The 24513-nt window shown below is 45.3% G+C and overlaps 1 long non-coding RNA gene across 3 annotated transcripts in view; it reads left to right on the top strand.

Moving 5' to 3' along the window:
• Window positions 1-24513, top strand: part of LOC132834266 (uncharacterized) — a 51731-nt gene that overhangs the window by 4397 nt on the left and 22821 nt on the right. For 2 of the 3 annotated variants that reach the window (XR_009647157.1, XR_009647158.1), the window contains exons 2-4: window positions 4601-4789; window positions 5791-5898; window positions 9055-9163. This is a non-coding gene — a long non-coding RNA (uncharacterized LOC132834266). Of the gene's footprint in view, window positions 1-4600; window positions 4790-5790; window positions 5899-9054; window positions 9164-19848; window positions 20547-24513 lie in introns of those variants that run through there. The other variant, XR_009647156.1, reaches the window with a different exon arrangement.

Genomic DNA, 24513 nt, shown 5'->3' with positions numbered 1-24513 from the left:
AGTTATAACATTTGTTGATTTTTGTGTATGTCATGAAAAGAGCTTTCATTGTATTTTGCCCTCTGTGTCTAATCGAAGCATTCCTTGGTTTCTTGCCCAAGGTTACCATGTTCCTGGCTTTACAGAGGTAACTTCTAGTTCATGCTTCATTATGGCCTAGTCAATCATTAGTTTCATAATTTAGCTTCTATTCATTAAACCTCAGTTTTAGTACAGTGAGTGTGTGTGTGAGTGTGTGTGTATGTGTGTGGGTTATGTGTGAGGTGTGTGTGTGTGTGTGAATGCATGAAACTGCAGAAATTACATTAACCATATCAATCCCCCCTGTCTTTTTATACAGTCTGTAATTTCTGCAACATAATCATGGCCTGTCTATTCCAATCAGCCTCAGGATCATTTGCATCAGCTTGAAGGTGAATGCCCACAACTGTATGCGGGTCACTCTTAATCAAAGTAGTCTCAATAAGGCGGGTAATTAGACCACGCAGACATGGAATTATACAACAGCCCAAAGCAACTAAAATCCCGATTACCAACAGAAGTGTAAGCACCACTGAGACCATCACCCCCTTCCATTTATCGAACCACCGCTCTAGCCAGCCAGTCCAATTAGTATTTACACCTGAATTCTCAGCTATCTCATCAGCCAGTGCCTGGAGACCTTCCAGGGCACGGGTCACCGAGCCATCAGGGGCCGTATTGTTGGGAATAAAAGTACAACATTGAGAGCCTATCATGACACAAACGCCCCCCTTTTCAGCTAAGAGCATGTCCAAGGCCAGTCTATTTTCCCAAGCCATACGACTGGTGGCATCCAGTTATTCGGCCAAACCCTTTACTGCATCTCTAGTATGGTTAATAAACCGTGCTTGGTTATAATAAATGTAGTTTATCCAATCCACATTCTTATTAATAGTAACCCACCAGAATAGGGATGATTCAAAGCCTGCTGAAGTCTGGTTACGAGCTTTGAACTCATCAGGCACCCCCCCCCAGGGACCCCTATTGAATCAAGATAAATCCTTTCATCAACAGAAGTGGGTAGCAGTGATCTCTTATCTCTTCCTTTTCTCCCAACTAACTGTTCTCTTTCAAATGCCAAGGTGAATGGTATTGCCAATTGTACAATTGCACATATCCCCTTCCAATCAGGGGGCAGGGTGGGTCTCAGTAGTTTTCCTCCACAATACCACCACAGATCCGCTCGGGGAACGTTTAAAGATGAGTAATTTCTTCCTTCCACTGCTTCAGTAACGTTTTCAATCACCGAACACAATCTCAGCTCCCCCAAATCAATAGATCCACCCTGTCTATAAACACACGATGTGTGATTCCCAACAGCAGCAGAAAACACAGGGGGAGCTTGCCTCTTATGTCCTTTTAAGGAAGAGAACATCAAAGACAAAGAAGCACAATTCGGATTTTTCCATGCAGTCTCATCTTGATATAGGGCTATCGTGCATTCCATGCCCTGTTTGTTTCGCTCCCACCCGAGCGGAAAGGGAACTACCTGAGACCCTGTCCTACCGGAGGCACATGCATAGCAATTGCTTTTGTTCAGACTTTTTACAGTATATTTAACCCATTCAATCCAGGCATTTGTTTATCCATATCCTGTTTCTATTTCAAGAGTCTGTCTCAGGTCTTTAACCTCTATAATCTGCAGTGACTTTGGATCAGTGTAAGGGGTTAAAGGTTGCAGTTTAGAATCAAGGAATCCCAAAGGCTGTCCCCGTCCGACGCCAATTCAAAAATAGCAGCCCACAAAACGCTTCCCATACACTGTCATTTCTATCTTTAAATCTTTACTAAGGAGTTGGGACCCATTTTTATGGGGAAATGAGTCTTCAGAGGAAGCATTTTTAATGGTGAGATATATATATATAGGATGACACTTCCTGTCAAAACAGTTTAGGGCTGGGCTAAAGGGGGCTCTATGGATAGTGATGCTAGGCGGTGGCTTTTGCGGTTCGGTAGGGTGTGAAGAAATATCTTGGAGGAAAGATATTCCCTTTGAAACTCTACAGCTGGGCATTCCACTTAGGCTGCAAGCATCAATTTTTATAACTTGTGGAAATTCCGAAACAGAAATCATTAACACAACATCTGAAAAAGATATATGAGCAAAACTCAGAAGTAACAGGAATAGCAGCATAATTCTGACTAGTGCTAAGAACTTAAACAATATATCAAAGCACAAAACAAGATTAACATACAATTCTGAAGAAACAGTCCCCGCACTCACGTCGCCATAGTATAGTCAGTTAATCAAAGTCTGTTCAGTCTGAGTTATAGTGGGTCACGTGTTGATTCGGCTGTCCAGACTCCTTTCTTAACTGGAGAGGGTACTGGCCATTTGCCAGCTTTTCTCCGCCGTTCAGTGGTGAGGAGTACTAGGAACGGGCCGTCCCACACAAGTTCGAGAGTTAACTGTTGTCGGTGTTTGATCAAAACCCCTTCACCGGGTTCAATAGTGTGCACAGCGAAATCTAGAGGTGGTGTCTGAGTCAGGAATCCCTGGTGGAGTAAACGAGAAACAGCGAAGCCCAGGGTCTCAACATATTTACAGATACACATATCTCGTGACTCAAGCTCTAGGTGATAAACACTCAAACATTCATGCACTAACGAACAGATGATTTTCAGCCAGAAACACAACAAAATGTAATAGCTTCCGTTCTCTCTCTGTAGGTCCTCACACACAGCCAGTCTATCTCTCTCTCTCTCTCTCTCATACGGTGTTGGTCTCTCTGTCTATGTCTGCCTGTCACTGTCTCCTGTGTCTGCGCATCGGAGCTCCTAGCGACCTCCCCTCGACCACCAGGTCTTCAAGTGCTAATTCTTTTCCCCAACTATCTCCACTCGCAGTCTCCAGTACTGCTGGGCAGTCCCCATGTGGCAGATCTTCCCCCCCTTTTTCCCGGAGGTCACTGCTCTACATATGGAACTGTTCAGGGTCGGTTGTCAGTAACATTTTAATTCTTTCAAGCACATCGCAGTTGTCAAATGTAATGTTTTCCCTGTGTCTGGGCGCATCCGCCCCCAGAGCTCCCGCTCCCTACCTACCATTTTTCAATGCAGCCCTACGCGCCGTATAGCCCCCACGAACAATCTCAGCGCAATACAGTCTACTTACTGTCTCAACGTCCTGAAACTCACTCTCAAGTTACCCATATTAATTCGCATCTACCCTCAGAGTTTCTGTTCCCCCCTGCCTTATCAGCAGCCTATTTCTTTGTACATCTGTTCCGGAGCCACTGCTCCCCTGCCTCACTGGCAGCCTATTCACATCGTTTGCTCAAACATCTGTGTGTGTCACAGTGTCCCAGAATCATTCAGAGCCTCCCATGGGAGTTCTGTTTAGGATCCCGGACACGAGCCCCCAAATTTGTTATAAGTGAATTCTGTCTAGGCTTTCTGAATCTCCGGAGAATAGTTCCTGACACTTGGCTAACTATTCTAACTCTAGGGATCTGATTCAGAACAACCGGGTCCTGCCTCCGAACTCTGCCAACCGCGGACTGTCCTTTAACCCTTGTGTCAAGGGAGACTGTCCGCAAGGTTAAGTTCAAAAAGGCGAACTCCAAGTTGACTGGTATCAGCCCTTATCCCCACCGGCTGTCACTTTTCCCGTGGCAAATCGAAATACTGCGAGACACACACAAACGGAGCAACAGATGTTTATTCAATCTTCGAAGATTGGGCGAGTTCCAAAAGGGACTTCGGAAGTCGCAACGGGAGATTTTACAGCACTAATACTTATACATTATTTTTCCATTCAAATACATTGGTGATAATTTCATTGGTTTAAACATCTCACGCTATGGATTTTTCTTACATTAAAAATCATTAATGACAATTCCATTGGTTAAAGCATTTCACGCTTTTCTCTGCCAATTTCTTTAATTAAAATGTTATATTATTTTATCTTCATGTTCTATTAGTTATAACATTTGTTGATTTTTGTGTATGTCATGAAAAGAGCTTTCATTGTATTTTGCCCTCTGTGTCTAATCGAAGCATTCCTTGGTTTCTTGCCCAAGGTTACCATGTTCCTGGTTTTACAGAGGTAACTTCTAGTTCATGCTTCATTATGGCCTAGTCAATCATTAGTTTCATAATTTAGCTTCTATTCATTAAACCTCAGTTTTAGTACAGTGAGTGTGTGTGTAAGTGTGTGAGTGAGTGTGTGTGTGTGTATGTATGTGTGTGAGAGTGTGTAGGTGTGTGTATGTGTGTGGGTTATGTGTGAGGTGTGTGTGTGTGTGTGTGAATGCATGAAACTGCAGAAATTACATTAACCATATCAATAGGGAGCATTCTGTGGCTGGTGAGGAATTATATAAATAAGGAAGAGTTGTGAAGCTGGATGAGGTGACAGTGATCAGGAGATTTGTGAATGGCGGAGTTTAGAGTTAGTGAGGATTAGTCATAATGTTATACAGCAAGGAAACAGGCCCTGTGATCCAACCAGTCCATGCCAAACATAATTCCAAACTGAACTAATTGTATCTGCCTCCGCTTAGTCCACATCCATCCAAATATTTCCTATTTATGTACATATCTGAATGTCTTTTAAATATTGTAATTGTATTCACAGCTACCACTTTCTCTGGAACTTCATTCCACACAGGCTCGTGTGTTAAAGTGACAGGCAGCTGGAAGCTCGGGCTGTGTTTTTGCAGCAGAACATAGATCATCAGCTGCCATTTCCGCCACCTCCACTGAGATGCTGCCAGACACAGGTTCCCGTCCCCTCCATTAACAGCTATGCACCCTCCCCAGCCAGGTCATAATCCACTCCTTTGTCTTTCCAAATGTTCCGGTCTCTCTCTGGGTTTTGTCCCTGTCTATTATTTACTCTTTAACCCATATCTCCTGCAGTACGAAGATCTGCAGGTTAGTTGAATTGGCCAAGCTAAATTTCCCATAATGCTCAGGGATGTGTAGGTTAGGTGCATTAGTCAGGAGGAATATATAGGGGAGGGGAATGGGTCTGGGTGGGATACCCTTCGGAGGGACGCTGTGGACTTTTTGGGCCGAATAGCCTGTTTCCACACTCAGGATTCTAATGTTCCCAGCTCCCATCGGTCCTGAGGAAGGGCCACTGGACAGATTTCTGTTCCCAGATGCTGCCAGACCTGCTGAGCTTTCCCAGCACCTCCTGCTTGTTGTTCCTGATTGACCCCATCCATCCACCTTCCAGGTTTGATTCAGGCAGGGGGAGGATCCCACCACTGACCTCACAATGGGGTCCAGCTGATTGATGGCAGCTTCGGACCAATAGGAAAAGGGGGTGGGACTGGTGGATGAAGTGATAAAGATGGTCATCCAAACAATGGGAGTGAATGAGGGGCGTGGCCAGTGGGATGACACGTCACCAGTAACTCTGCCGATGCAGTGCCACGTGACTCGGCCGTTGGTGAGTGTGGGACAGGCAAACAGGGAAGGGGAGAGTGGCCTCGGAGACAGGGAGATAATGAGTCACTTTAGACTGGGAAGTTTTAATTACACTCTGTGCGGTAAGTCTGAATTAGAAACTCTTTCCCGTGTTTGCAGCAGATGGGAAAATGGCTGCGGCCCTCAGGCGGTGATAGGTCCTGGGACATGGGCTCCATCTTTATTGGGGGCAAGGTACAGTGAGGGGCATGGACATGTCCTCTTCCTAGGATGGGGGGTGGGTGATTTGAAGAGAGGCATTTACACATCAAGCACATACCAAGAGAAAAGTATGTCTTTATATTCTACCTGCACTGACTGTGAGTTTTGTTTTGTGAATTCGTTTCATAGGATATTAAATCAGAATAATTGAGGCTAGGAACTCAAAAGCAAGTTTTTACAGTCAATGGAGTCATCGGGATCTGAATATCATTTGCATTTGACTGTGGACGGAGAAAGGTTTGTCAGTTCTGTTTGTGGGAAAATATCTCCAATATTTTTGTTTAGCAGAAAGATGTACAAATTCGTGGTTGGATCACCCTTTGGTTGTGTGCTCTGTTCTGGACCCTCCAGCTGAGGAAGGAGATATTCGCCTGAGAGGGAGCACAGATTTATCCAAATTACACCTCATCGCTTTGTAAGAACTCTCAGATTTAGACCCAATCACCCACTTCATGATGTTAAGCTGTAAGCGTCATATTTTCAATTAACTGCAAACTTCCCATTAAAAGTCCTTTTGGACTCAAATTCTAGTACCTTTTCAAGTGGAATGTTCCAGCTTCTGACAACTGTCTGTTCATTCAGAAACTGCTGAGGTCCATGTTGACTCTGGAGTTACAAAGGGCTGAATCAAAAGATAAGATGCTGTCCCTGAGCTCCCATTGAGATGCGTTGGAACAGTACAGGAGGCTGAGGGCAGTGTAGGGGTGAGCAGGCAGTGAAAATGACAGGGCTGTACTGTGAGGGCTGCTTGGCTCAATGAGAGTGTTTTGGAGTTGGGTGTAAACAGACTGATGTGAGACAGGGAGAAGATGAAACTAAAACTCAGTTTTAGTTCAGGCCGTTCAGAAATTCACATGGTCCCATTGGGAACAGCCAGTTTTTAAGTGATACCTGCGGAGTATTTGTTAACAGTTATTAAAGTATTTTCCTGAGGGCAGTTGAGAGTTAACCACATTGCTGTGGGTCTGGAGTCACATGTAGGCCAGACCAGGTGAGGATGACAGTTTCCTTCCCGACAGGACATGAGTGAACCAGATGGGTTTTCTAACAATCGGCAATAGTTTCATGGTCATCATTTGCCTTTTCATTCGGGATTGTATTGGATGCCGATGCTGCCATGTTGGGATTCTAACCCTAATTCTTGGAATATTGCACATGTCACTCATCTGGCAGGAATACCATTAAGCCATTGCCTCCCTTTTTAGCAATGTTTAAAAGAGAGTTCCATCATTCTACGTGTACAATGTGAGATAAAATACTGCAATGTCCACGTGTCAGCCTCTCCAAAGGGTCAATCAACAGAAATTTGTTTGGGGGTGAAATATTTCACTTTTGTTTGGGGTTTACCAAACAAAAATGAATCCAAATAAAAATCTAATGTCCCGACATGTATGAAGCCAGAGAGGGATTACAGAGACAGGGAGGGTGGTGAAGCCGGAGGGGGATTACAGAGACAGGGTGGGTGGTGAAGCCGGAGGGGGATTACAGAGACAGGGAGGGTTGTGGGGCCAGAGGGGGACTGTTGTCCAAACATCACTGTGGTGTACATGAACTGCAGCATTTCAGGGAGGCGGTTAACCACCACTTTCTCCAAGACAAGTAAAGGTGGCCAATAAATACTGGTCTGGGCAGCAAAGGCAACCCCCAGTGAATAAAACCAAGCAGTGACCTCTCTGAGCTGACTTGCTGTGAAGTTAATGGAGTGGGCAGAGAAGAGAAACAGTGACATTTCACAGCTGCCCACAGAGAGACCTCACCCTTGGAAGTACTCCGAGCCGGGGATCAGCTCAGTGAGTTTCAGTCTCTTCAAATATCAATCTTAGTCGGTTTTATTATATTAAATCTACAATCGTGAGTCAGGTGAGGATTTCTTTTTAATGTCTTTGGGTCTCTTGATTAAATGTTTAAGATATAAAACATAAGCATTAAGTTATTCTCGGGCAGTATTTTTCGAGCAGTTACACTGTGCCTTTGTCTTGGTCTGTAGGTTGTTAAGGCGGAGAGATGGCCTGTTGTAGAGTGGTGTGCTGTTCCTGTCGGATGTGGGAGATTAGGGAGAGTTTCGATGATCCTGATGATTATGTCTGCAGGAAGTGTGATTGCAAATCCTATTGGAACGCATGGATTGGTGGAGGAGTGATTAAAGGCAGTGAGGAGTTAACAGGACCCTGGGGGGTATGTTAGGTGGCATTGTCAGGAATGCAGGATACTGCAGATACAGTCAGGTAGATGGGTTACCTCTAGGAAAGCTAGGAGGGGTCGGTCGGTACTGCATGAGTCTCCTGCGGCTATCCCAATCTCAGACAAGCATACTGTTTTGGAAAATGTAGGTGGTAATAGACTTTCAGGGGAAAGTAGCACTGACAGCCAAGTTACTGGTACTGAGACTGGCTTCTAACATAATGTGAGGCATATCCAGTTCCACACGATCGATGGTGATAGGGGAGTCGCTAGTCAGGGGCACAGTCTGCTGTTTCTGCAGCTGACAGTGAGAGATCAGAATGGGGTGGTGCTGCCCTGGTGACAGTGTCAAGGATGTCTCACAGAGGGAGCAGAATATTCTCAAAAGGGAAAATAACCAGTGGGAGGACATTGTACATTGGTACCAATGGAATAGGAAGGGGAAAGCATGGGGTCCTGACGAGCAGGGAGATTTGCTAGTGCCACTTGGGAGGCATTAAACCAGTGAGGGAGTCGGGGTAAACCTAAAGAGATAGTGAGAAAAGAGGTGAGTCTGAGGCTGGTACTGTTCACCAGATCAGACTGTCAAGGCAGGCAAGAGCAAGCTACAGAATGAGGTGGGACGGGCCAGTTACACTGCATTTATTTCAGTGCAAGAGACCTGACAGGTCAGGCAGGTGGGCTCAGGGTATGGTTTTGAACATGGCACTGGGATATTACAGCAATTACAGAGGCAGCACTCAGGGATGGATAGGACTAGCAGCTTAATGTTCCAGGGTATAGATGCTGTAGCAAGGGGACAACAGCGCAGTGGGAGAGGTGTTTTTGATTAGGGATAACATTATAGCCGGGCTTCGGGAGGATATTCCTGGGAGTACATCCAGGCAAGTTATTTGGGTGGTACTGAGAAATAAGAAAGGGATGACCATCTTACTGGGATTGTATTATAGACTCTCTCCCAATAGTCAGCGGGGAATTGAGACACAATTTTACCAGGAGACCTCAGGAGACCTCTTACTTCTGTAAGAATAATATGGATGCAATGATAAGTGGTTTTAACTTTACCAACATAGCCTCGGAGTGCTGTAGTGTTAAGGGCTTGGATGGAAATGTATTTGTTCAGTGTGTACGAGAACATTTCTGATTGAGTTTGTAGGATGTACCTACTAGAGAAGGAACAAAACCTGACCTGTTTTCTTTATTCATTCACAGGATGAGGCTGTCACTGGCTCGGCCAGCATTTATTGCTGCGTTTACCCAGAGGGCAGTTAAGAGTCAACCACGTTGCTCTAGGTCTCGAGTCCCATGCAGACCGGACCAGGTAAGGATGGCATTTTCCTTCCTTAAAGGTCATGAGTGAGCAACATTGGTTTTTCCAACAATTGACAATGATTCCTTGTCGTCACTAGATTATTTTTTCCAGATATTTATTGAATTCGCGTTCCAAAATCTGCCGTGATGGGATTCAAACCCAGGTCCCCAGAACGTTATCTGGGTCTCTGGATTAACTGTCTAGCGATAATTTCACTCCATCATCGCTGCCTCTTAGGAAATGAGGCAGGGTAAGTGACTGAGGTATCAGTGGGGCAGCACATCAGCACCAAAGATCCCACAGTATTGTGGCTCAGTGGTTAGTGCTGCTTCCTCAGCACCGGGGACCTGGGTTTGATTCCAGCCTCGGGCAACTGTCTGTGTTGGAGTTGGCACATTCTCCCCAGTTTCTGTGAGGATTTCCTTCGGGTGTTCCAGTTTGCTCCCACAGTCCAAAGATGTGTAGGTTAGTTGGATGAACCATGTTAAATTTCCCATAGTGTCCAGATGCAGTATATGAGGTTTTGGGATGTGCAGGCAAATCTCTGCCTGATGTGAAAAGAGCCTTTTGGGGTCTTGAATAGAGGTCAGAGGGAGGTGTGGCCGCATGTTTTACATCTCCCGTGGCGGTAAGGGAGGGTCAAGGGTGTGGAGCGTGGGTTGGTGGGAGGGTGTGGACCTAACAAGGGAGGTGCAGAGGGAATGGTCTCTGCGGAACACAGATAGGGTTGGGGAGGGAAATATGTCTCTGGTGGTGGAGGTTAATGTGCTGTATCTGGAGATTAGTGAGGTGGAAGGTGAAGACTGCAGGGTTATATTCTTTATTGTGGCTGGAGGGGTGGGGTAAAGGCAGAGGTGCAGGAAGTGGAGGGAATGTGTTGATCAAGTCAGTAGAAAATTACGGTCCTTGAAGTAGGCCTTTCTGGGATGTCCTGGAGTAGAATCCAAAGAGATTAAATAAATATATCACAGACAAAAGATTAACTGGACCAGACAACGTGACCCCTTAAAGGTCAACAAGGCTGTCTATGGAACCACAGGGGGTGTGAAATATATGCAAATATTTCACGTCATTTTTACTGGAGAAGTCTATGGAAGCTCGAGAGTTTGGAGAAATAAACAATGATAACTTGAAAAGTGTCCATGTTACAGAGGAGGTGGGACTGGATGTCTTAAATCGCATCACGGTGGATAAAGCCCTGGAACCTGATCAGGTGTATCCTGGAACTTTCTGGAAATCTAGGGAAGTGATTGTTGGGCCTCTCCTGAGATATTTGTATCGTTGATAGTGACAGGTGAGGTAACATTATTTTAAAAAGGTGGTAAGGAGAGGCCATGGAACAAAAGAGCAGTGAGCCTGAAGTCAGGCAGGCAAGTTGTTGGAAGGGATTCTGAGGGACAGGATATCCATCTATTTGGAAAGGTAAGGAAAGATCAGGGAGAGTCAATGTGGCTTTGTACATGCACAATTGTGTCTCACTAACTTGAGTGAGTGTTTTGAAGTAACAAAGAAAATTGATTAAGCCAGGCGGTGAATGTTGTTTATATGGACATTTAACAAGGTTCCACAAAGCAGACTGGGTAGCAGGGTTAGATAACATGGAATGCAGGGAGAGCAAGCCATTGCAAAACTGGAGGGTTGTTTTGCAGACTAGAGGTCTGTGAGCAGCAGTGTGCTGCAAGGATGGATATTGGGTCCTTAAATAAATGACTTGGATGTGAATACATGAGGTATGGTCAGTAGGTTTACAGAAGACACCAAAATTGGAGATGTAGAGGACAGTGAAGAAGGTTAGTTCAGAATACAACTGGATCTTGATCAGATGGGCCATTGGAGCAACGAATGGCCGACGGAGTTCAATTTAGATAAATGTGAGCTGTTGTATTTTGGAAAGGCAAATCAGGGCAGGACTTATAACACTTAATGGTAAAGTCCTGGGGAGCGTTGCTGAACAAAGGGACCTTGGAGTGCAGGTTCATAGTTCCTTGAAAGTAGAGTCGGAGCGAGGCGGGATAGTGAATGCAGCGTTTGGTACGCTCCCCGTTATTGGTCAATGCATTGAATGCAGCTGTTGTGATGTCATATTGTGGCTGGACAGGGCACTGATTATAGGTCTTCTGGAATTCTGTTTTCAGTTCCAATATTCCTGTTCTTGGAATCAGGCATCTGATTGGGTACATGAAGAGGGAGGATTTAGAGGGATAAGGGTGAACCTCTGGCAAATGGGACGCCATTAACGCTCTCCGTTATTGGTCAATGAATACAGAAGCTTGGATGTCATATTGTGGCTGGACAGGACGTTGATTAAGCCACTTCTGGAATTCTGTTTTCAGTTTGAATTTCCCTGTTCTGGGAAGGATGTTGTGAAACTTGAAAAGGTTTGGACAAGATTCACAAAACCGTTGCCAGGATTGGAGGATTTGGGCGACAGGGAGGGACTGAATAGGCTGGGGCTATTTTCTCTGGAGAGTCAAAGACTGAGAGGTGTCTCCATGGAGATTTATAAAATCACGAGGGGTGTGAATAAGGTGAGCAGCCAGGGTCCTATTTCCTCAGGTTAGGTGGGCCCAAAACTAGAGCACATAGGTTTAAGTTGAGAGGGCAAACATTTAAAAGGGATCTAAGTGGCAACGTTTTCAAGCTGAGTGTGGTGTGTGTATGGGAGGAGGGGCTACCAGATGAAATAGTGGAGGCTGATAAAAATCACAACTTTTAAAAGGCTTCCAATTGGGTACATGAATAGGAAGGGTTTTGATGGATACAGGCCAATAGATGGTAAATGGGAATTCGTTAGTTTAGGATTCTTTGTTGGCACGGACGAATTAGACCGAAGGTCTGTTTCTTTGATCTTAATAAATTAAGATGCATTCCTCTCTTTTGTGGAGAGCTAGTTGAAGCACAGATAATTATCCTTGGAGCTGAGAGGGTGAAGCAGTGATTTCGACCCGGTGCAGATTTGGTTCCAAGGTCTTGAATTTGCAGACAGAGAGAGGAATTGTTAACACTGTCACAATTTTTAGTAACTACTTTCAAGTAATTGGCAAATAATACAAGGTGAAAATGTGAACATTATTTTACTCAGTAAGTTCTGAGCATCTGGAACAGTCTGACACAGATTCAGCAGGTATTCTGAAACAGACTTGGAATTTTACTTTTTAAGGAAAGATTTCGGGGGCTGGGGGCACATGGGAGGGGACTTGGGACAGATTTGCAGCAACTCCAGAGGGAGAGAGTACAGCCCCAATGGGCCGAATAGCCCCCAGCCCCTGTGCTCTGTGATACTGCCCCATTCACTGTGAATGATGAAGCTCATCCCAGGGCAGAGAGAGGGAGGAGCCAACCACTCACCCCTCAATCGGCGCCGGCTTGATTAACGGCAGCTCCAGACCAATGGGAGGAGAGTCTGTGTGGTCCTGCAGCCAATGGGAGTGAATGAGGGGTGTGGCCAGCAAGACGACACCTGTCCATGAGCTGTGCAGGTGCAGTGTCACTGGGTGGGGGTGGGGGTGGGGGTGGGAGAGACAGCAGAGACTGGGACAGAGGCTGTTGGACCTGAATTACAAACTCCCGGTAAATTAAAACCAAAAGAACTGCAGAAGATGTAAATCAGAAACAACAACCAGGAGGGTCTGGAAAAGGTCTGGCAGCATCTGTGACGAGAAATCAGAGTTAAAGTTTCAGATCCGGTGTCCCTTCCACAGAACAGATGTTACTGAGGGAAAAAAAAATCAGTTTACATGCAGAAGATAGTGTGGGGGGAGGATATAAGGAGTAAAGGATAGGTGGGGATAGAGTGAGAAGAACGGTTGGATAAAGGAGTGGATAACGATCTGGCTGGGGGAGGGTAACTAGCTATTAATGGAGACTGTTAGTGGCTAACCATAGGTAGTGTGTAATGGCAGGCTGTGAGAACAAGGTCTGGTGTGTGGGGTAGGGGGCTACGACATGGGGTTCTTAACCTATGGTTAGCCACTAACTGTCTCCATTGTAAGCTATTGCCCACCTATATCACTCCACGATTGGAGCTGCCGAGGACACAGATGGGGATATTAGGTCAGGTGATGAAAAGAATTGCCAAATAAACAGATTTTCAGGAATACCTTAAAGGAGGAAAGCAGGGCTGAGAGGGTTAGGGTGGGAATTCCAGACAGTGTTGCCTTGGCAACAGTAGAAACAGCCAGACAGGTGAAGCAATGAATAAACACATCGTTGGGAATCTGAAAGAAAATGAGTTGTCGGGGTCTCACAGGTTGTGTGGTGCAGGGAGACAGGGATGTTCACAGCCAGGAATTACATCAAGGGTGAGAATTTTAAATTGTTGCTTGTTAATAGGAGCCTTTTGATGGATCAATAAGTTTTGGTACAAGTGAACACTTGCACAGTAGGGTTTTAGATACTCTTGAGATTCCATGTAAGTTGAATGTGGGAGGCTGGCCAAGAGTATTTTATAACGAAGTCTGGAGATAACACAGGGATGGACGAGTATTTCAGTAAATGAGCTGAGACCAGGGTGGAGTTGGGTGATGTCACTGATGTAGGAATAGTGCTTTTGGAGTTGGGCTGCGCTGCCTCCTCATCACTCCCCCTCACCAATTCACAGATATTGTTCCTCGTTCTGTCTGTCTGTCTTTTCTGGTTATGTCCATCTCTCCCATTCTGCTACAAACTAATATTTGACCCCACCGTTGTTGCAAACACCTACTCCATCCTGACTCTCCCTTTCCTTTCTGAATTCCTTGTGTTTGGTGTACCTCCAGGATCTATCCTTGGCCTCTCCTGTATCTCACCTACATACTGCCAGGAGGTGACATCGTCCGAAAGCACCGTGTTAGGTTTCACAAGTACACTGACAATACTCAGCTCTCCCTCCACATCATCCCTCTCCATTACTCAGTTATCAAACTGCTATAACACTCCCACTACTCGATTAGCTGCAGTTTCCTCCAATGAAACATTGTAATGGTTAAACTCATTGCCTTCAGTTGCTGTTACAAATTCCTTTCCCTTACTGCTGAGCCCCTCCCTCTCACTGGGTGCAGTCTGAGGCAGAACTACTCTTCACAATATTGCTCTCATATCTGTAACCCCAAGGTGACCTTCTGATCAGATATCTACACAATCACAAACACCAGGAATTCCAATCTCTAAAATGTTGCTTGTCTCCACCTCACCCCAGACTGCTTTCAATTCCAGTCTCCCTGTTACAGGAAAGATGTTGGGAAACTTGCACGAGTTGAGAAAAATTTTACTAGGGTGATGCCAGTGTTGGAACATTTGAACTATAGGGAGAGGCTGAATAGGCTGAGGCTATTTTCTTGCAGCACTGGACCCCAGCCACTGACGGTCCAGGGAAAACAGCCTATCCAACCCTGGCAACATCCTGGACTTCTTTTCTGACCCCTTTCAAGTTTGAGAACATCCATCTGATAGGAGGAGACCAGAATTGCATGGAATATTACAAAAGTTGCGGGATCAATGTCCTGTACAGCCGCATTATGACTTCCCAACCCCTACACTCAATGCTCTGACGAATTAAGACAAGCAGACCAACTGCTGCCTTCACTAATCTATCTACTTGCTTCTCTACCTTCAAGGAACTAGGAACCTGCACTCCAAGGACTCTTTGTTTAGCAGCACTCCCCTGGAACTTACTATTAACTGTATAAGTTCTGCTAAAGTTTGCTTTTCCAAAATGCAGCAGCTCGCATTTTTCTAAACTGAACTCCTCAGCCCATCACCCATCTGATCCAAACCCTTTGTACTCTGAGGTAATCTTTTTCCCTGTCTACCACACCTCCCATTTTGATGTCATCTGCAAACTTATTTACAATACCTCTTATGTTCACATCCAAATCATGTATGTAAATGGCGAAACGTAATGGATCCAGCACCGATCCTTGTGACACTCCACTGGTCACAGGCCTCCAGCCTGAAAAGCACCCTCTGCCTTCTACCTTCGGGCCAGTTCTGTACTCCATACGATCTAACCTTGCTGACCAGTCTCCCATGAGGAACCTTGTCGAACGCCTTACTGAAGTCCACGTAGATCATGTCCATGCTCTGCCCTCATCAATCCTCTTTGTTACTTCTTCAAAAAAACTGAGTCAAATTCATGAGACATGATTTCCCATGCACAAAGCTGTTATTAATATCCAGGATTTAACTCTGTACATTGGGGTCTGCGTTGCCCAGTTATAGGTGTTAATATTCGGGATGAAGTTCAAGTACACCAGCATTTTGTCAGTGACTGTGTATTGAGTCTTGGTAATATCACCAACACAATTGAGTTCCTTTTGAAAGGTAGTCCCCGTATCCCTTGCCCACCAGGAAATAGTGGCAGTGTCCTTACCTTTGGACCAGGAGGATCGGGCTCAGAGTTGAGGAACAGCATATTTGAAGAGGATGATTAGAAAACCTGCCCAAGTAACCAGATCATACTGTCTCCCAGCTGTCCCTGCCTCAGCCTCTAAACAGAACCTTCCTGTAATTTCTCTCCTGTCAGACTCTCCCATTGCTCAGTTTGCCCAGGGTCCCGTCCTGCTGCTGCATTGCTCGTGTCCCTCACTGACCTGTCCATCCCCCAGTGTCCTCCACATTCATTAATTGTTTACAATCCCCTTAACCCAGTTCTCCAGCCCCACTCCTTCCCGTCTATAGAGAAGAAGACGGGAAGGTTAGCACTGCTGCCTCACAGCACCAGGTACCCGGTTTCAATTCCAGCCTCTGGCAACTGTCTGTGTGCAGTTTATACATTCTCCCCGTGCCTGAGTGGGTTTCCTCCCCCAATCCAAAGATGGGCAGGACAGGTGAATTGGCCATTCTAAATTGCCTATAGTATTAGTTACATTTGTCAGGGGTAAATATAGGGTAGGTGAATGGGTCTGCGTAAGTTACTGTTTGGAGGGTCAGTATGGACTTGTTTGGCCGAAGGGCCAGTTTCCATACTGGAGGGATTCTGATATATTGGGCAGCAGCTGCTGTCAATCACCCGGACTCCTGTATGATCGGGAGCACGTGCTGTAGGAGGGGAGACCAGTGTATGGGCGCAGTGCTGGCCAATTGTGGGAGTATGCACAGTGCCTGGGAAGGAGGCTCTGGTTGTGAGGGATTAATCTGTCATTGGCAGCTTCCTCCCTCTGGGAGCAGGACCCAGGGGAATGGCCCCTTTCCTGGTACCCTGATATGTGATCAGACTATCAGTGGTGCAGCATTTTGCAGAAAGTTATCAGAACTCTTTGGTGAAGATTCAGGGTTTTTATGGAAAGTGACAAGGATGGACCTGCAATTAGAGTTCTAATTTGGTTCATTTTAGTAAGACGGGTTTTGGCCAGAGTGTGCAGGAAGCAGTGTATATGGGGAGAGAGAGTGTGAGAACTGGGTGTGGAGGGAAGGAGTGAGGAGATTGGTTTGGATTTCAGTTCACAGAAGAAAGAAATTGTTAGACTGAGAGTTAAAACTTTGGGGAACAAGAAACTACAATTTAATACTATAATTGTCTTACAAAGATCCATCCTGTATTAATGTGGTGACTTGTTTTCTCAGGTGTAGGGTACTGAAAGGGTGGATTTGTGGATGAGAAATTCAAATTGAACTTCATGTTCAGATCTGATAGTTACTTGATCCGTGCCGATCTGAATATTCATTGGCCTTTTCATGTGGAAGGAAAGGTGTGTATTCTGTCCGTGGGTGAATATTCCAAATCTCAGTGTATCTGGAGAAATTATTGAGGTACAGCCAAGTCCATGTTAGTGTGGTGACTTTCAGGCAGCATCAGGTAACTCCCCATCTGTCTGATGTAAAGCTCCCTTTCTTATACCTTTGTGGTTTGGGACTTTGAATAGATTCTGTCTCTCAGTATTATCTCCATGGCAATGGCAGTTAGAAAGTCTAGTTCAGTTTAGCACTTTGTGGTTAAAACCTACACACCTCCCCCCTGTGGCTCCCTCAAGTATCTGACAGGCACTTCAGTTTCAGTGGGGCTGTCTATCAGGATTCTGATATGGAGGAGCCGGTGTTGGGGTGGGGTAGACAAACTTATAAATCACACAACACCAGGTTATAGTCCAACTGGTTTATTTGGAAGTGGTGGGCGGCACGGTGGCACAGTGGTTAGCACTGCTGCCTCACAGCGCCTGTAGACCCGGGTTCAATTCCCGACTCAGGCGACTGACTGTGTGGAGTTTGCACGTTCTCCCCGTGTCTGCGTGGGTTTCCTCCGGATGCTCCGGTTTCCTCCCACAGTCACAAAGATGTGCGGGTCAGGTGAATTGGTCAAGCTAAATTGCCCGTAGTGTTAGGTAAGGGGTAAATGTAGGGGTATGGGTGGGTTGCGCTTTGGCGGGTCGGTGTGGGCTTGTTGGGCCAAAGGGCCTGTTTCCACACTGTAAATCTAATCTAATCTAAACTACAAGCTTTTGGAGTGTGCTGTGATTTGTAACTTGATCAGGATTATCTCTATGGTAACAGTTAAGTGCTTCAACAATTACAGAGGCCATATGTTCCTCACACAATAGGTTCCCCTCTAGCAGTGTAAGCTGCTATTCTGGCCCTGGGGACAGCTACTCATCACTTTTCTCCCCCAGTCCCATCTGGCTTTCTGTTGATTCTTAAAGTTTCTCTAATCTCCTAGTTTCTCCGTAGTCTTTACCAATTTGTATGCCTTCTATTTCAATTTGATAGACCCCTTTATTTCCTGAGCCACCCAGGGCAGATTATTCCTTTTCCTACAGTCCGTCCTTTTCCCTGATATATACTTTTGCTGAGCACTTTGAAAAATTGCTTTCGTATTCCCCCACTATCCGTCAACTTTCCCACGGTAAAATCTTTGTTCCAGTCTACATTAGCCAACTCCTGCCTCATCCTATTGTAGTCTCCTTTGTTGAAGCACTGAATCTTAGGATTGGATCTAATCTTCCAGCTTTCCAGCTGTGTTCTAAGTTCAACCAGATTTATCAGAAGTCTTTTATCAGATTACGAGGTGAGGCGATGTTTCCTTGGTGTTGTGCAGTTCATTGTCAAAGACCTTCGCTTTGTAATAAAGTACAGGATCGATATTCACAAGAGTATTCTGCACGCTGTGAATGTACGACACAATCTAAAACCATAAATCACTGTCTCCCCTCAGTTTAAAATTGCACAATCATTATCTCCTACACCCTCCCTCACTATCTAGGTTTGGAATGCTAATCCACCTGACTATCCTGCTTTTTCCAAAAGGTGAAGGTGGTGAGTTTTGGATTCAGCTTTCCAGTTATTACCATAAGAAGATGAGCACTGGGCACAGGAGAGGCAATGCAGCCCTTCGAACCAGCCCCACCATTTAATACGGTGATGATTGAGCTCACCTCGGTCCCAGCTGGATTTTCCCACCTGCTCTCTCTCACCCTTCATCTCATTGCAAATTCAACATCTGTATCTCTTCAGTAAATCTGCTCATTGTCCTGGCATCCACCGCATTTTGAATAGGGAATGCCACAGATTTGCAACACATTGAGATAGGTACATTCTTCTTCATGAGAGTAGAATAGAGTACCTATAGTGCAGAAACAGGGTATTCATCCATCGAGTCCACACCAGCCCTATGATGAGCATCCCATTCAGACCCACCCTATCCCTGTAACCCTGCATTTCCCATGCTTAATGACCTAACCAGCACATACATGGACACTGTGGGCAATTTAGCATAGGCCATCCACCTAACCTGCGCATCTTTGGATTGTGGGAGGAAGCTCGAGCACCCCAGGAAACCCATGCAGACATGGTGAGAACGTGTAAACTCCACACAGTCGCCTAAGGCTGAAATCAAACATGGGTCCCCAACACTGTGAGGCAGCAGTGTTAACCACTCAGCTACCTCTGCTTAAAATCTGCAACCCCTTATTAATCTCCCCACCCCGCAATTGGCGGAATCTATGTTCCTTCAGAAATCGGGCTGTGGAAGCAGGTGTCTCAGTGAAATCCAGTAACAGCCCATGTATGAATGGAGATCCTACACACAACACCCTCCAGCCCACACTTTTCATTCACTATGTAGAAACATGTCTCCAGTGGCTTCATGGGGACGACAACTCCCACAATCCCTGAGGCAGGGACCACCCGTGTGAGGGGAAGCCCAGAACTGCACATGTACAGAATATGGGCAGATTTTGGAGCATGTGCTTTGGGGTAATTAGCGGAAAGCATTTGACACTGTGGTTCCTCCTCCAGCCAATCAATCAGCTTGTAGTATTGACGGGTTGAGGGTTCAAAGTGTCACCACACCCACATGGGACCAAGTTTCATCCCCAACTTGTCATAATGCTGGGAATCGACCAATGGGAAACAAAGAAGGCTCTGACCCATTCTCCCAGACTGAAGATTCCTCTTCTGTCCAGGATCTGCTACCAGTATTTCTGTTTCCTTTTGATTTATCCTGCTGTAACATTATTGACTTGCAGTAACTGAAGTGAAATGGAGTAAACCCAGAAAGGGTGCAGAGTCTAACCAGGACAGGAAGTGGTGGCATGGATCTGTTTATCAGTAACTCCATGAGAATGGGGAGGGTGTACATTAGGGACAGCAGAGGCAGAATGGTGGGAGAGAGTAAGTGTGCTGGAGGGTTACAGCTTTTGGGGAAGAAAGGGGAAAAAAGATATTATAGAGAAACTAGAATTGTCTGCTCTGAATTTCTCTCTGGTACATATTCCTTTATACAGGGTGCTAGACGGTGAAGATTTGCAGACTGAAATCTCAAACTCGTATGCAGATTGTGATTAAGTTAACCAGCATTTGAAGAACCAAACATGGAGAATAACTTGCCCAAAATTCTGCAGCACTCTCCCTGACAGCATTGTCGGTCTTTCTGCGCCAAATGGACTGTGAATGGTTCAAGACAGCAGCTCACTACCATCTTCTCAAGGGTAGCTAGAGATGGGGAATAAATGCTGGCTGAGCCAGTGATGCCCATATCCTGGAAATGGTTTCTATCTCTAATTGCTGAGATTGGGGAGAATGTGCAAACTCCACACAGGCTGTTGACTAAGGCTGGACTCCAACCTTGTACCTGGTGCTGTGAAGCAGCAGTGCTATAGAGCAATTTAAATCAAAACAGATGACCCCTGCTCATTGCTGTTTGTGGAGACTTATTGCCCAGAGAGAGATCCTGAGATTCAGAAAGAGACAATACAAATTCAGTCAACTCCTGCCGAGTTAATGTGATTAACAACAACATCAATACTCCAACAGTGTTATGAGACTTCGTACCTACTCTATCATTTACGATTTTTAACCCATGGGAAGTTTGTTACCATCTTTGTGGGCGGCACGGTGGCACAGTGGTTAGCACTGCTGCCTCACAGTGCCTGTAGACCCGGGTTCAATTCCCGACTCAGGCGACTGACTGTGTGGAGTTTGCACGTTCTCCCCGTGTCTGCGTGGGTTTCCTCCGGGTGCTCCGGTTTCCTCCCACAGTCCAAAGATGTGCGGGTCAGGTGAATTGGCCAAGCTAAATTGCCCGTAGTGTTAGGTAAGGGGTAAATGTAGGGGTATGGGTGGGTTGCGCTTCGGCGGGTCGGTGTGGACTTGTTGGGCCGAAGGGCCTGTTTCCACACTGTAAGTCTAATCTAATCTTCAATGACAGCCATAATGCTCTGACCACTTTGACAGAGCCAGTGCTAGGCAGTTCTAATAGTTATCAATAGATTGAATCTAAACAGGGTGCCCCACAACAGGAAGTGCTCTGACACTCAATGCCCGTAATTCAAGGTCATTTTTCTAAAACCACTCGCGTCTGGCAATACCATTGAATGTATTTTATACAGGAGTCTTTCAGTCTCAATTGCCAGTTCCAGTCCATGAAGCAGCCAGTAACATGCCATTGAATTGAATTCTAACAGCAGCATTGCCCTGGCAGGAGAGATTGAGGAGCTTGAAGCTGTCTTCTCTGGAGTATCTAAACATGAAACACTTCAAATGAACAAAAATCTTCAAGAGCTCGATAGGACAGATACAGGAAGGATGTGCTCCTAGGCTGGTGTGTCTGGAATAAAATAAGCACTAACTATGGTATCTTTACCCAGCATCACCTTTAGCTGCATCAATGTTGAAGATTTATTTGCTGCCTAATTCAACTCTCTCGATCACTCCCATTTTTCACTGCTGTAATGTTGATGACTGTGCAAATGTATAAAATTTAATTTAATCCATTCCAAAGCCTCTCTGTACCTGTGCCTCACTTGTGTTCACCGAGACACTCATTCAATCTGACCTCTTTACAAACCCTGCTCTGATATTTCCTTAGAGGGCTCAGAATTAATTATTCACAGAATTGTTACTGTACAAAAGGAGGCTGATTGGCTGATCAGCTCTCCAAAGGAACACCTCACCGAATGCCATTCTTCTCCCTTTACCCCATAAACCTTTCCATTCATCCTCTTCCAGTAACACCGGCGAGTTCACAACCAACCACAGCGATCGGATTTGTTTTGTTTGTTCATGGGATCACGGCATCACTTGCTGGGGCAGCATTTATCATCCATTCTGACTGCCCCGGAGATGGTTCAGAGTCAACCCCATTATTCAGGGTCTGGATTGACATGTCGGCTGGACCAGATCAGAATTAACACAGTTTCCCAGGCCGAATGACATGAAGAGTTGATTTCTGGTCTATTATCCTATTTCAGAAATAATAATGAATAATGTTTGCATTTGAATTAAAAGTGAAAGACCAAAATGGGTTTTATTCTGATTGAGCACATCCTTCTGTTTTCCCAGTTGTTATTGACAATCTCATTCCCCCCACAACAGAACCTGTTCCAGAGAGTGTTCCAGAAACAGCAGAATGGTCAGCTGCAGCTGGTCACCTGACCGGTCACTGGACCCAAAGGTTCACTCTCCACAGATGCTGCCAGACCTCCTGAAAATTTCCAGCACTGTCTGGTTTTGTTTCCGATTTCCCAACATTTGCAGATGGTTAGCTTTTCAATATTCATCTTGTGTGTTGCAGGAGTTTATTGATGATTTTGGAGAGTTTTGAAAATTGCAAGTTAGACCACAAATTAGCCATGATCTATTGAATAACAGAGCAAGGTTGAGGGGCTGAATGGCCTCCTGTTCCAATGAAAGTTGTCCATCTGCAGCTTTTGGCAACATTTCCCCTCACTGCTCACTTCACCTCCATGTCTAACACACTGTTACTGACTGAACAAACCTCCTGTGTTTGAACTAAACCATCTAATGTTCTGTAGCTCCCTCTCCTGCCACCCGGGTTTAACTCTCACCATGGAATGCTGTCTCGTATTACTGCGGGAATGCCTACAAGGATTAATCCTGGAGTCTGTATCCCCTGGGATCCACAAACCCCATTTATTTCCTTCTTCCTATTTCATCCTGGCTACTGAACTCTCGGTTTCAATCCAATCTCCTGTCATGCTCTTCAACATGTCCATGTGGGTGGGCTAGAGGCAGCTGGGATTTAATGAAGGGAAGTAGGGATTAGGCGGAAGCACGAGGAGAGGCGACAGCAAAGATAGTTCTCATTGTAACGGCAGAGTTTCTCCCTGACACAGTGTGGTGAGGCACCTGAGTTTGTGGGGGGAGACAGATTTAATCAGGGATTTGGGAAAGCACACAGACACTGACTGAGCTGTCCATCTGATTGTTAACTCAGACAGAAAGAAAGAGGCACATTTAGATAGCACCTTTGATGATCTGGGGCAATGAAACATGCTTCCAACCCAATGATTTCAACCTCAAATCTCTGAAAATACAGACACAAAGCTTCCTACTTGTACCAGGCTGTCTCTCCAGCGTCCTTTATTTCTTGAGAAAAGAGTTTTGAGCTGTGTACCCTACACACTACAGGCCGTGTTAGCATGGCCAATCCAGCAAACCTGCACATCTGTGGGAGGGTCACAGATTATGTCTAAGTGCTCAGGATTGTGGAGGAAGGCTCACAAACACTTGAATCTGACGCAAATGCTTTTTTTTCCAAAATAAAATCTGGGGGAAACTGCAACCAGAAAGATTTCCGATTATCTCTGGAGGAAGAGAATTCAAAACTCGTGCCATTGACCCAGGGGGTGCAGTGAAGTCACAGAGGTCTGGGAACCATCAGAAATGTAACAAGTTGTGAGCAAGGTGGGGGTGAGACAAGGACAAAAAGTCAGTTTGTCACTCGGGGGAAGGCAGGAGAGATTAAACAGCAGAAATGGTCGTCCCTCAAGGCCACGGGGAATGGAGTTAGGGCTGGGAAAGAAACCAGGAAACAAGGTGAGCAGCTGCCAAAGAAATACATTGAAAAAAACAGATTATAACAACATAGAGGGAAGAGTTCACAGTCTGAAATTGTTGCTGTCATTGGTGAGTACAGAATGCTGTAAAGCCTGGATCGTTCTATTACAGCCAACACATACAGGATGGACCAAGTGGCCTCAATCTGTGCTGTAACTTACTGACAAATTTAGTCTGAAGTTTGGAATTCAGGTCGGATGATATTCATAAATTCTCAAATTGGACTTGAGTTTAATATTCTGGAGAAATGTCAAATAAATCACAATGATCCCATTCTGTAGACTTTCGTCCATAGCCCTGCATGTTCCAGGGTTTCAGTTACATCCATGTCCTTTTATTCTAATGTGATGCTGGCTACTGCTTGTACCACCCCATCAGTGAGTTCCTGCCCCCCACCATCCACTCCCCTTCTTCCTGAGACTTAGTTTCAATCTAAAACCTCCCGTTTCTGACCTCTCTGTTATGAATAGCTCCTCCCTATTCACTCGATCTGGATTCCTCAGCATCTTATCACTTCAATTAAATCTCAGCTCATCCTCCTCTGAAAACTTCCCCAACTTATCCAACCTTTCCTCAGAGCAGACATTCTCCAATCATGGGAACATTCTGATCAATCTCCTCTGTACCCTCTCTGCTGAGAACACATCAACGTGGGGACTCGGAGTGAGTGCAGTACCTTAATCATGGATTAACTCGTGTTCTAGACATTTCCAGTGTCACCTCCGTGTTCTTGTGGTTGTCGCTGATACAAGAAGTGTCCTGGTTTTCCCACATGGAACTGGATGTGCACTCCATGGGGCTGGGATTCCCTACCATTTGTTAACGAATCCTAACAACTTCAGATTAAAACAAGATTATCAGTTACTCAACAATCAACTTCTTCCATTATTCTCAAGTTACTTTTTTAAAATTATTATTATCTAAACACAACAGGCTTTAATTTGCTGAACAAGTATTCGGGTATCTTCTCTGTTAGAATCACTTGAAGATTACTCCCTTCAGCTACATTTGGTGAATTGAACACTAATTGTAAATATATGAATATCAAATGGATTTGAGTTTGATGATAATTAATCTAGTCTGACATTCAT

Source organism: Hemiscyllium ocellatum, chromosome 39 (assembly GCF_020745735.1).
Source record: "Hemiscyllium ocellatum isolate sHemOce1 chromosome 39, sHemOce1.pat.X.cur, whole genome shotgun sequence".
Classification (NCBI taxonomy): Eukaryota; Metazoa; Chordata; class Chondrichthyes; order Orectolobiformes; family Hemiscylliidae; genus Hemiscyllium; species Hemiscyllium ocellatum.
The sequence above is the reverse complement of the archived record's forward strand: the minus strand, read 5'-3'. Positions and strand labels throughout refer to the sequence as shown.